The sequence below is a fragment of the Monodelphis domestica genome, chromosome 8 (assembly GCF_027887165.1).
Source record: "Monodelphis domestica isolate mMonDom1 chromosome 8, mMonDom1.pri, whole genome shotgun sequence".
NCBI lineage: Eukaryota > Metazoa > Chordata > Mammalia > Didelphimorphia > Didelphidae > Monodelphis > Monodelphis domestica.
This window is the reverse complement of record NC_077234.1, coordinates 17,715,345-17,727,336: the sequence shown is the minus strand read 5'-3', so window position 1 is coordinate 17,727,336 and position 11,992 is coordinate 17,715,345.

Here is an 11,992-nt window from a genome sequence, read left to right as displayed (position 1 = left end):
ACCTTGGGCAAGTCACTTAACCCTAATTGCCTAGCCCTTACTCCTCTTTTGCCTTGGAATTAATTCCAAGATGAAGGGTTAGGGTTTAAAAAAAAATATATATATATATATATATATATATATATGCCGTGGGGGGGGGGGTTGCCTTGGCAAGATCTTTTCCAGTTACTTGGTCAATAGACTTTATGAATTGCCCTCTATGAAAAAATTGATCTCCTTGAGCTAGTCCTTAGACTTCAGTTGACTCCAGGATATAGGACCCGTCACCAGGTCTACACTTGAGACTGTCTGACGTCAGAGATTTCACTCTGCTGACAAGCCTTGGGAGCCCACTGTCATCTCCATGCCACCGACGAGGCGGCAGTTACAAGAGACGTGAGTCATCAGGCAGCAGCAAAAGTAAGTCAAATAAGTGAATGAATTAGCCATGGGATCCCCACCCCGGACTGGGTGTTGCAATGACATTTGGCCATTGGCATCCTAGCAGTGACAACCTCATGAAACACGCATACCTATCAGGACATCAGGAATGTCTGCCGAACGTAAACATGGATGCCCAGAGAGCACTTCCGTATTGAATGATCTCTTCTTCCCCGGCACGGGGTGGGGGCTGGGGACTACTGAGTAAGTTATGGCCACTATGGCAGACTCTCAGGAAGTGCCCATCACTTCAGTATAGATGTTGGGGGGCAGAAAGCCAGACTGTCCAGTTAAGTGCAGGTTCAAAGGGAAAGCCTCGATCTGAGCAGATGGCCGACTGGTTCATGTTTAGTAAATAACTCGGATTTCTATCAACATCACATAGGGCTGGTCCAACAGCTGCCGAGCTGGAAAGAGAAACTTCCTTGGATGCTTTAGTAAGGCAGGCTTTTGTAGGATGGTGGGAAAGACACTGGAATTTGTCTATCAGAGGATATGTGTTCATGATTTGTCTTTTTCCCTTATGATTTCTGGGGCTGGGAGGAGTCTCAGCCCCTCTTGTTGTCAGTTTCCCCATCTGTAAAACAAGAGACCATGAAAGAAAAGGCCACCCAAAAGTACAAGAAGAAAACAAAAAAAGTCAGAAGGGAGTGTGAACTGGACGGTTTTGTCACTACCTTTAAAAATGGTGGTGGTGGTGGGGTTTAAACCCTTACCTCGTGTCTATACTAAATATACTAAATATTGGTTCCAAGGCAGAAGAATGGTTAAGACTAGACAACTGGGATTAAATGACCTGTCCAGGGTCACACCACTGGGAAGTAACAGAGGCCAGATTTGAACCCAGGACTTTCCATCTCCAGATTTGGCTTTCTATACACTGAGCCACCTCACTGCCCCAAACTTAGTGTTTAAAAACCAAAACTATATGCAACAGAATTGATTTGTTTCCTATATAATCCTCACATTGTATATTGAAATGTTTGTGTTTGTTGATGATTAAGTTCATAATAAAAAGAGAAAATTAAAACAAGCAAAGGCAAAAAATTAATCTCCCCCAAACTAAAATAAAATGAGGGAGCTATGCTAAATGACCCTGGTTATTCCTCCCCATCAAAATCTCTGTTCCTTTGAGTCGGTCAGCATGGCAGTAGATGAAGAGCAAAATTATTGCAAGTACAGAAAAAGCTGATGGGAAATCCTCCTGGATGCTTGGGAGTCAACTGATTTTGATTGGCTCTGAATTTTATCCTTGAGCCCCTCATCTGGCATCATAATCAAACAAGAGATATTTATGAAGAACTTACCAGTTGCCAGGAATTGTGCTAAGCTCTGGAGATACTAAAGAGGCAAATGACAGTCACTGCCCTCAAAGAGTTCATGGGAATCACAAGGATCAGGTGTGTCCCATCCACAGAATTGTGGGGAAATTGGATCAGCCCCAGATAAAACCAAGAGTTCCCTAGAATTCTCTTTTAAAATTCTACTGCAGAAGATTGATTTGGAAGCACAACTGGAGTCCAGCCTAAAAGGGGTCAGAGAGGGTGGGAAGAAAGATGTGCTGAGAGCAGATCAGAGAGACTTACGGGACCCATGGGGGACCTCTGCAGAAAGTTGCAGTGAGCTGATAACACTAGAATCAAATCCCATCTGCTCACTGGTTCTGTTATTGATTAAGGTGTCTGAAAGGAATATGAGGTGGCTTAAAATTATTACAGTGAAATTCCATTCCTTTTGGAGCAGTTAAGTGGATACAGAGCCAGGCTTGGGGACAGAAGGTCTTGGGTTCAAATGTGATCTCATATACTTCCTAGCTGGTTGACCCTGGGGAAGTCACTTAACCCCAATTGCCTTAGAACTGATCCTTAGTATTTCTCAAAGAAAGGAGGTAAGAGTTTGTTTTAAAAACTTCAACAAGACTTTATGAAGGGGGCAGCTGGGTAGCTCAGTGGATTGAGAGCTAGGCCTAGAGACGGGAGGTCCTAGGTTCAAATCTGGCCTCAGACACTTCCCAGCTGTGTGACCCTGGGCAAGTCACTTGACCCCCATTGCCTAGCCCTTACCACTCTTCTGCCTTGGAGCCAATATACAGTATTGACTCCAAGATGGAAGGTAAGGGTTTAAAAAAAAAAAGACTTTATGAAGTACCTACTATGTGCCAAGTACTGGGCTTGATTTTTAGGATACAAAGACATAAGACAAAGAAAATAAGACAGCCCTTGACTTTCAGAAGCTCGTATTCTGTGGGAAAAGAGGCCAAAATAGATAACATAGATATAGATATAACCCAGAGAGCATTTAGAAGTAGATAGAGGAGTAGTTACCAAACACCTATGTGCCAATCATTATGATTGAATTTCCTGGTAGCTCAAGCTAAACAAGCAATCCAACAAGTACTCTTTCTCCAAGTGACATTCAATTTTGTCTTCTGGTCAAAGAAAACATGTGATGGAACCAGCAAAGACTTGGTTTTGTCCTGAACCTAAATTCAAGGAGAAATTGAATGTGCACAGGCCATGTGGCAAAGTCATGGTGCACCTTATTGAACTGGAAAGTTGGGAAGAGGGCCTTCCAATCCTGTTGACCAAATGTAGGGAGAGGGGTGAGAGGAGGGCTGCTGGGCCAAAAGCCTAGGCTGAGACTCAATGTTAAACAGCAGCTGAAAAAGTATGAGCATTAGCACAGAGAAAAATCCATAAAGTTGGGTTGCTGCTGTAATTTGGGGGGGACTCGCACTGCTTAGATGGAGAAATGAGGGTTGAAAACAGAGAGGAAAGGGTTGATGAAAATGGCTTCCCTCACTACTCCCTCCCTGAGTCCCTGAATTATTTGAGGGAGACACTACATTAATATATTATCTTAGAGAGGCAGTGCCCACTAGCTCCCATGTCTAGAGAACTTGAGTTCAAATCCTGATTGCTATTTGCTAGATATGGGACCAAGGACATATCCCTTTATTTCTCTAGACTTCAGTTTCCTTGTTTGTAGAACAAAAGGATTGGTCTGGGTGATCTTTATGGCTCCCCTCCATGGGGAACTATATTTAGGTTACTATCTAGGAAGCTGGTGGTATACATTGTTATCCCATCCAATCACCTACAAAGGCCAACTTGCCATCCCCCTGCCTTGTTTTCCATCCATTTTCCTACCCTACCTTCCACCTCCTGTTCTGGCTGTATAATCAAATGTAATCAAATCAATGGTACCACTGATTGGAAACGGCTTATCCATTTAGTCTTCCATGGATCAATTCACCATCCCCATCCTACCCCAGCTCAAACCCCCCTCCCTCATCATTACTCCCCAATAGATATTTTCTTCCCATATTTGAAAAGAAGCTTCTTGAGGACCAAGACTGTATTTGTGTTACTGGCACATCACCATGTCTGTCACATAATAAAACTCAAGAAATAAGTTTTCATTCATTCACTTCTTCATTCATTCATTCATTCATTCATTCACCTATCCATCCTCTACTCCCCAGGGATGTCAGTAAAAATCAGCAGGACACTGATGGAGGGACAGATTGCACCTCAAGCAATGGGACACCGATTTTTTTCCTCTAGTTGTCAGGGAGGGTGACCAGGGGCTGGTTGACATCATGACGTCAGCAGGGCATTCCAGTCACCAGATCACTCCAGTTTCTACCTCCAGGGATTTTCCAGATTGAGAAGGGAGACCATAAATCAAAGTCTTCACACTCACTGGGCTACAATGCAGTGGGTGTGGACAAAGCTTCTTCCTTTAGTTCCTTAGATTGAGAGACCCTTCTTGGCTGAGCTTTCCTCCTCTCTCTCCCACTTGGAAGCAGAAGATAGGGACTTCAGGAGCCAGAGAAGGAAGTGTACTTTGCAAATGAACGGGTAACTGCTAAGCACCCACAGCATAGATGCCCTATGTATGTGTGTCCTGGCTAAAGCTTGTTGTATGTGATTATTTATATGTTGTCTTTCTCCCATTACAACATGAGTCCCATGAGGGTTCTTCATTTCTCCAGCACTTAGCATGAGATCCAGTACACAGTAGGTGCTTCAAAAATGTCTGTCAACAAACTGAGAGAATGCACAGAGCTTTCTATTTTTGTCCTAATGAATGATAATTGTCAGAGTTTACATTTAGAGCTGGAAGGGGTAACTTCATTTTACATTCCCAGGGAGTGATTTGACCAAGGTCACATAGCTCATGATCGACCTCTAACCTTTATGAGTTCATGACTTGGGGGAGGATTTGAATCCAGGTTCTCCCATTCCCATTCTAGTAGTCTTTCTTCTGTGCTTCATGCTGAGATAGAAAATATGGTATGGTTTTTAGGCTGATGAGAAAATAACTTCTTTTTTTATGTGTCTGAGGCTGAATTTATTTATTTTTCTTTTTTTTCCTTTTAGACATTATTTTATTTGGTCATTTTCAAACATTATTCCTTGGAAACAAAGATCATTTTCTTCTCCTCCCTCCCTTCCTCCCACCCCTCCCATAGTCGACGTGCAATTCCACTGGGTATCACATGTGTCCCTGATTCGAACCCATTTCCATGTTGTTGGTATTTGTATTAGGGTGTTTATTTAGAGTCTCTCCTCATTCATGTCCCTTCCACCCCTGTAGTAAAGCTGTTGCTTTTCTTTGGTGTTTTTACTCCCACAATTTGTCCTCTGCTTGTGGATAGTGTTTTTTCTCCTAGATCCCTGCAGATTATTCAGGGACACTGCATTGCCACTAATGGAGAAGTCCATTACGTTCAATTGTGCCACAGTGTATCCATCTCTGTGTACAATGTTCTCCTGGTTCTGCTCCTCTCACTCTGCATCACTTCCTGGAGGTTGTTCCAGTCTCCATGGAATTCCTCCACTTTGTTATTCCTTTTAGCACATTCCATCACCAACATACACCACAATTTGTTCAGCCACTCCCCAATTGAGGGGCATCTCCTCATTTTCCAATTTTTGGCCACCACAAAGAGTGCAGCTATGAATATTCTTGTACAAGTCTTTTTCCTTATTCTCTCTTTGGGGTACAAACCCAGCAGTGCTATGGCTGGATCAAAGGGCAAACAGTCTTCTATCACCCTTTGGGCATAGTTCCAAATTGCCCTCCAGAATGGTTGGATCAGTTCACAACTCCACCAACAATGCATTAATGTCCCTACTTTGCCACATCCCCTCCAGCATTCATTATTTTCCTGCTGTCATGTTAGCCTATCTGCTAGGTGTGAGGTGATACCTCAGAGTTATTTTGATTTGGATCTCTGATTATAAGAAATTTAGAACACTTTTTCATGTGCTTATTAATAGTTTTGATTTCTTTATCTGAGAACTGCCTGTTCATGTCCCTTGCCCATTTATCAATTGGAGAATGGCTTGATTTTTTTGTACAATTAATTTAGCTCTTTATAAATTTGAGTAATTAGACCTTTGTCAGAGGTTTTTGTTATGAAGATTGTTTCCCAATTTGTTGCTTCCCTTCTCAATTTGGTTACATTGGTTTTGTTTGTACAAAAACTTTTTAATTTGATATAATAAAAATTGTTTATTTTACATTTTGTGACTCTTTCTATGTCTTGCTTGGTTTTAAAATCTTTCCCTTCCCAAAGGTCTGACATGTATACTATTCTGTGTTCACCTAATTTGCTTATAGTTTCCTTCTTTATATTCAGGTCATTCACCCATTCTGAGTTTATCTTGGTGTAGGGTGTGAGGTATTGATCCAAACCTAATCTCTCCCATACTGTCTTCCAATTTTCCCAGCAGTTTTTGTCAAATAGTGGGTTTTTGTCCCCAAAAATGGGATCTTTGGGCTTATCATAGACTGTCTTGCTGAGGTCATTTACCCCAAGTCTATTCCACTGATCCTCCTTTCTGTCTCTTAGCCAGTACCAAATTGTTTTGATGACCGCTGCTTTATAATATAGTCTGAGATCTGGGACTGCAAGGCCCCCTTCCTTTGTATTTTTTTTTTCATTATTTCCCTGGATATCCTTGATCCTTTGTTCTTCCAAATGAACTTTGTTATTTTTTTTCTAAATCAGTAAAAAAAATTTTTGGAAGTTCAATGTTTCTGGCACTAAATAGATAAATAAGTTTGGTGAGAAAATAACTTCTTAATAGACTCAGAGAACTTTTTTTCTGGGTAAATGTCTGATTTCTCCAATATTTCTGGATATTTCTGGAATTAGAGGAAAGTGGCACTGGGTCAATCTGGTGGAAAGAGAGCCAAATTTGGAGTCAGAGACTGGAATTCGAATCCCCCTCTCTTCCCTACTTCCTACCATTTCAAGGGACAGCAAAGTGGAATAGCCAAAAATCTGAACTGATGGAGAGTTGGCATGTTGGAGTGGTGGTGTTCTGTTTTCCTGTTTGGATGCCCTCAAGCCAAGGATGGATGTACATCACTGGAGGTGATGCAGAGGTACTTCCTGTTTCAGAAGGGTTGGCCTAAACCAAGTCCCTTCCAAATGAGACACTGATTTTGCCTTGCATAGACTAGGAATTATTAACAAAATACTTGAATACTTATTTTGAGTTGGAGTGAGTTCTTAGATATGCTCCATTGGTAACCCTACAAAGTCATGAGAAGAAGAGGAAAGCCTCCAACATTTTGGGTGAGCCCCTTGTGCCAGATCTGGGGCACTCAGGTGGCCCAGTGCATAGTGGGTTAGACTTCATAAGACCTGCATTCAAATCCTGCCCCACACACCACTTATGTGACCCTGAGCAAGTTGCCTCAATTTCTTCATCTGTAAGATGATGATGATGATTAAAATACTCACATCCCAGAGTTTGTGTGAGGATCTACTGAAATAACATACATGAAGTGCTTCACAAATCTTTTTTTTTTTAAACACTTATCTTCTGTCTTGGAGTCAATACTGTGTATTGGCTCCAAGGCAGAAGAGGGCTAGGCAATGGGGGTTAAGTGACTTGCCCAGGGTCACACAGCTGGGAAGTGTCTGAGGCCAAGATTTGAACCCAGGACCTCCCATCTCTAGGCCTGGCTCTCAATCCACTGAGCCACCCAGCTGTCCCCCCCCCCCCCCCCCGCCCCCTTCACAAATCTTAAAGTGTTGTCTAAATGCTAGCCTGGGAGAGCATAGACAAGCATCCCCCCAGGGTGGTCGTGAGAAATAAGGCCGGGCAGGTGGGTTGGGAACAAATCCTGGTGGGTTCTGGAAGCCCGCCAGGAGAGTTGTGGTCCAAGGCACTAGGGAACCACTGTGAGATCTTGCTGCTGAGTAGGACCTGTTCTTCTGGAGACAAAGCAAACAAACAAAATCAGCTCTATGAATTTCATTATTCCCACAACAGACTCGCTGTTATTCTTGCTAACAAGGAATGATGAGCTTGGGAACAAAATGAATTCAGAACAGAAATATTCAAGTCTAATTTTAGCCGTGTACATTTGCTTCCTGTCCAGTTGAACCTTTTGTCAGATGGTTAAGAGGTGGCAAGCTCGCCCGGCATGCTTTTCCCCTCTTGTCTTTCTTTGCCAGCCACTGGGGAGAGGTGCTAATGAGCCCGGCCTTCTAAAAGACAGCACAGAAGATTGAGGTGAAGAGAAAATGCTGTTGAGTCATTTTTCAGTTGTGTCTGACTCTTCACGACACTGTTTGGTTTTTTGTTGTTGTTTTTGGCAAAGGTACAAGAGTGGGTTGTCATTTCTTTCTCTATCTCGTTTTACAAATGAGGAAACTGAGGTAGACAGAGGTTAAATGACTTGCTCAGGATCACACAGCTAGCATTTGAGGCCAGATTTGAACTCAGATCTTTTTCACTCCAGTCCTGATGCTTTATCCCCTGTAGTGATGGCCACCTGCTCTAACACTATTGAGCTATTATCAATAGGAAAGGGGTTTTGGAGATATATTTCCCAGAAAAGAAAAATCCCAGAATGAATCTCTGTGTGAGGGGGACCTTAGAGATCTCCTAGCCCAAGTCCCTCAAAGCAATGGATGAGACTCAGAGGCTGGGTGACTTTCCCAAGCATACTTGGCTAGTTGGGAACAAGCATGGGATTACTACCCAGATCTCTTCAGACAGACTCTCTCTGCATTAGGCAGTAAGACATCCCTAGTCTCTCGCCCGGTGGTGTTATCCCCCCACTTCTGGGCACTTAGACCATCCCACTCATTTTATAGAGGAAGGAATGGAGACGAAGAGATGTGGAGTGATTTGTCCAAGGTCATGCAGGGAGTATTCTGTCCACTACCCCATCCTACCTCTCAAAAGCAGATGCTAGTGGTAGAACAGTTTCTTTGCATGACCTCCATCCCTTTCCTTGAAGGCTTCCGAGGAGGGAGAACCCAGAATCTCCCTCTTTTCAGGCAAAGGAATCTTAGAGATCATCCAGTCCATGTGTGTGTGTGCGTGTGTGTGTGTGTGTGTGTGTGTGTGTGTGTGTGTGTGTGTGTGCTGGATCCCCCCGGAAGCCCAGCAGATCTTATGTATTTCGGAGAATTGCTTTTTTAAAATGCATAAACCAAAATACACACAATAACAGAGGAAATATCATATTGAAATATTAAAAAACCAAATTCCCAGATCCCAGGCAAAGAACCTCTCATTTCTTCCAATCCTCTGGTGTCAAACTGGGGATTTAATTGCAAGTTGCAATTACACAGCGTATAGTTTGAACCAACTTTTAAAAACAAATTCATCTGGGAGAAGAGGAGAGAATAGAAGCCTCCTCCCTGTAAAATTAAAACGAAGTGTCCAATAATGACAATATTCTATTTCAGGAGATTTATTAAGGAATAAAGGGGATACAAAATAAAGACCACGTGCCCATGGCTGACGAGCCATTCCATATCATAGGGAGGCCGGTGTGGCTGATAGATTGGAAGAAGTGACTAATATTTGTAAGCTCTTTTTTAAAACTATTTTTTCTTTTAAAAACAACAAACAACTCTTCCCTTCTGTCTTTGAATTGATACGAAGTTGTAAGTGCTAAGCAGTTGAGGTTAGGTGACTTGCCCAGGGTCACATAGCTAGGAAGCATCTGAAGAAAGATTTGAGCCTGGAACCTCCCATCCAGAGGCCTGACACTCTATCCACTGAGATATCCAGCTGCTCCTAACTAATTATTCTTTTTTTTTTTTAAACCCTTACCTTCCATCTTGGAGTCAATACTGGGTATTGGCTCTAAGACAGAAGAGTGGTAAGGGCTAGGCAATGGGGGTCAAGTGACTTGCCCAGGGTCACATAGCTGGGAAGTGTCTGAGTCCAGATTTGAACCTAGGATCTCCTGTCTCTAGACCTGGCTCTCAATCCACTGAGCTACCCAGCTGCCCCCCTAACTAATTATTCTTAACAACTAGCTTCATTATTTCTAGCTGCCAAAAGAGAGTAAATGGATCAAAGGCTGCCCTAATTTTTTGGGTCCTGGTCAAACCCTGGTTGCTTATCTCAGTTGAAGCTCTGGCTGATTGATAATCCTGTCCAGGGGTGAGCTAACTAGAAGTTCAAGTGAAAAACAGCCCTCAGAATGGCCTAGATCTGGCTATGCTGTCCCAAGCACAGGGCAGAGGCTTCCTTGTTGTACTGGACAAACAGATAGCACGGGAGATCAAATCTGAGATGTTTTACTTCTTGTTCTTGTCACTGAAATGACAGGTGGGCCTGCGCAGAGCTCTTTGAGCCCTAGTTATGGCCTTTTTTATGTTTCCCCTATTCCAACACCAGCAGGATGGATTAAGGGATCTCTTGGGCTGCTTCCCACCTCCAAATCCTACATTATCAGAAAATTCCATTCCGAAAGAAAAATGGATGTTCTCTACCTCTTGGGAACAATTTATTCCAACCTTGTTCCTCTTCAGCTGGGCAGATATAAAATTTCATAGAAAATAATATGTAACAGTTTGCTTGGCAGAATTAGGTGGGAAGAGAAACCCAGCCCCAAACTTCTGGAAACTAAAATAAGAAAGCTCGAGAAATATACCATAATGTCTATTAGATGCTTACGTACACACACACACACGTAAACATACATACACATATGCATATCTAATTTACCACACACATAATACACACGTGTCACATAGACACATGATGACACCCATAGTCATGTATCCTTTATACACATTAGATACATATAACATGTAAATATGTGCATGCATACACATAAAGACCATATCTATGCGCTTCAAGGGCAGTTGGCTGGCTCGGTGGACCTAGACTGACGAAGACTCCTCTTCTGGGGTTCAAATCTGGCCTCAGACATTTCCTAGCTTGTGACCCTGGACACGTCACCCTGTTTGTCTCAATTTCTTCATCTATAAAATGAGCTAGAGTAGGAAATGTAGTAGAAGCAGTAGATATTTATTAGAAGGAGATGGTAGAAATGTTTTGGAAAGAAATGGTAAACCGCTCCAATATTTTTTGCCAAGAAAACCTAAAAGAGGTCACAGGGTCAGACACTATTAAAACTACTGAATAACACCATCACGCACACACACACACACACACACACACACACACACTCGATCTGCAAAGGCTATAACCATCTCAGCTTAGAGCAGAATGCCCCAGAATGATTGACCGTAGAGATGGTAGCACGTAATCCAGTGTAACCATTAGACCCTGAGTTTCCTCCCAGAAGGCTCTGATTTATGTGGTCTGCCCCTGCCCAAGCTCCAAGCCCCAGAAGGCATTTGATAATAGAGACCTATCTAGGTATAGCTTGCCTCTCCTAGAAGGACAGTAAGCTCCATGAGGAGCCTTTCTCTTTGTACCCTAGAACCCAACACACACAGTGTATCTAATGAATGCTTGTTGACTGATTGATATAATCTGTGTTGAAAGGTTTCTTGGATTCTGTTGAATCACATGACAAGATAAAGCAGAAGAAGAGAAGGATTGAGACAAAGAGTGCCAGAGTTTTCAATCATGGTTTTCTTCAATTCATTTATTGTGTGACCTAAAACAAACAATTTCGCCTCAGTTGCCTCCTATAAAATAAGGGGCTGGACTAGATGACTCTAAGTTTCCTTTCAGCTCTAAATCTGGGAGGCAGCTGGTGGTACTGTGGAGGGATCTTTGAGCCTGGAGTCAGGAAGATATGAGTTCAAATCCTACCCCAGACACATGCCAGTTGTATGATCCTGAGTAAGTCACTTATCTTCTATTTACTTCTGTTTCCCCATCTGTAAAAGGTATATAATAATAGCACCTTCCACCCAGCATTGTGAAGATTGAATGAGATATTTGTACAATGCCTTACCAATCTTAAACCCCTCTAGAAATATTCACTATTACCCTGTGATCGTGGAGCTAGGGTCTTGCCTCACACCAGCAAACATCTCTTCCAGAGAGGTGCTTTGTGCATTTTAAAAAGAAATGTGTCCATTTTCTGTCTGACAGGCTCTGTCTGATTCAACTTCTAGACACTAAGAAACTTTCAGAGCCCCAGGATGGTTGGAAGTGATGCCACAGCTCCTGTAGCATAATCATCAGCCCGGTTGACACCCTCTTGGAAAGTGAAATATCCAAGGTCTGCTAATGACTCACCAAAAGCACCTAATGTTCTGAAACAGAGGATCATTGAACTGTACATTCTTTCACGAAGCAGAACATCCCTGATGTGT